Consider the following 2,107-nt stretch of genomic DNA (forward strand, 5'->3'; position numbering starts at 1 on the left):
TATTTTGCTCCAGTGTTGTCAGGTTCTTAAACTACACTGTAGGTATAAGTTGTTGCATGAAAATCCCCCCAAATGTGCACATTAAATGCAGAGAAAAACCTCATTTATAATTCAGGTGAATTTTTATCACACCAAAATAATGATCTAACCTGTCCAAACATGTAACTTCTCTATTTTTTCCCCCATGAACTAAATCCTCTTCTTTAAAAAATGGTCAGATTTGAAGATCAAGTTAAAATCCACCATATTTCAAGTTAAACTCTGAGAGTTTCTATACAACTGTAGCATGATTTCAAATTCATATTGGCATTCATCTTTCTATATTTTCCTATATTTATCCTAAAGAAGCTTCCTGGATCATAATATTTACGTAGAAATTAAAAGCGTTTTATATTATACTGCGAAGTTCCAGTAAATTCTCAGTTTATCAGGGTTTACCCTTAGCTCAATGCCATACAACTTCTGCATGAGGCAAGTATACCGGTAACAAGTTATTTCAAATACAAAACTCTTAGCTCTGTGTCATAAATAAATTTGGGTAAAACTGCAAGCCTTCCACTGAATCATCTCGGCAAGAAGCAACCTTTCTTTAGCCAGGAGGACAGACATTCCCACACGCTTAGCAAACTCTTCTGATGTTAGAGATCCCTTTTCTGAAACCGTCTCCAAGGCTGAGGCCACCATTTACTCCTCCTTGTGGGACTGAAGTTCAATTACCATGACGCCCCTGTCAAACACACGGAGCCTGAGAGGTAAGTTCAGTGCTTCCAGCATCTTGCATGCATTCACTAAATCTTCTGGTGAGAGCAATTCCATTCCTCGAGCTCGGTTTACTAAACAGTACACCTCCGTGAGTGACATTATTCCCCCTCGTTCCTCCAAAGGCGCCTGCAATATTCCAGCCAGCTGTTTGGCCAGCTGCATGTGGTACTGTGTGCCTGAGCCGTAGATTTCCCTGGTAACCGGGTTAGCTATTCCCATGCTCAGCAAATAGGATTTAAACCTGATGGTCTCATCTTCTGTGATGTCACCTTGCTTGTCTTTAATCTTATTAGCAATGGATTTTGATAACACCACCAATTCCCTTAGGCTTGACCATTAGCTTGCTGAGGTCTTCGAAGGCCTCAGAAATGTTTTTGTCAGACTCTTTTCTTTTTTCTTCCAGTTTCCTTTCAATACCTACAATTCCTACAGCCCTTATTCTTCCTGGCTGGGGTCCTCTATTTGCTCGTAACGACTGGGAAACTGGCATATTCTCCCATCTTCTGTATGTCATTTCCTCTGATAAATGCCTGTAAAACTCAATCTGGCCATGTTCTTTGAAGGAAAGCTTGATGTAGGAGTTCTTACTACTCTGGAATGGGTCAGGTTCTTTGTTAGAAGGAGCTGGGTGAAGATGAACCACTATTTTGGCACTTTTCCCAATTCCAGCTGCCTGTTCTTCAATGAACACAATTTGGGAAAGAGGAATAGCCATGCAGCATTCATGATTTTTCTGATCTCTCCAGATTAGACGGTGTGTACTAAGAAGGAGGGCCCCAGCATCAAATTTTTTCTCCTCGCCGTCATAGATGTGCACCCTACCTCAGTTCCATTTTTAAGTGGATCGTTTCTTGCCCTAATGAGTTGTGTTCTTTATATTTTTTGGATATTAACCCCCTTATCAGATAACCCCCTCCCATTTAGTAGGTTGCCTTTCATTTTGTTGATGGTTTTCTTTGTTACGAAGAAGCTTTTTAGTTTGAGGTCGTCCCACTCTTTAATTTTTGCTTTTGCAGCCTTTGCTTTTGGTGCCAAGTCCAAAAATTATTGCCAAGACCAACGTCAAAGAGCTTACTCGCTATGATTTCTTCTAGGAGTATTATGCTTTCAGGTATTACATTCAAATCTTTAATCCATTTTGAGTTGATTTTTGTGTATGGTAGAAGATAGTGCTTCAGTTTCATTCTTTTGTATGTGTTCAGTTTTCCCAACACCATATTTTGAAGAGACCATCCTTTCCCCACTGTATATACTTGGCTCCTTTGGCATAAATTAATTGACCAAATATGTGTGTGTTTCTGGAATTTCTACTCTGTTCCACTGATCTATGTGTCTGTTTTTATGT

At 39.7% G+C, this 2,107-nt stretch overlaps 1 pseudogene; it reads right to left on the reverse strand.

Annotated features, from left to right (window-relative positions):
* Positions 1-511: 511 nt before the first annotated feature.
* LOC133084808 (vacuolar protein-sorting-associated protein 36-like) lies at positions 512-1,533 on the reverse strand (annotated as a pseudogene).
* Positions 1,534-2,107: the final 574 nt, after the last annotated feature.

This window comes from Eubalaena glacialis, chromosome 2 (genome assembly GCF_028564815.1).
Source record: "Eubalaena glacialis isolate mEubGla1 chromosome 2, mEubGla1.1.hap2.+ XY, whole genome shotgun sequence".
Classification (NCBI taxonomy): Eukaryota; Metazoa; Chordata; class Mammalia; order Artiodactyla; family Balaenidae; genus Eubalaena; species Eubalaena glacialis.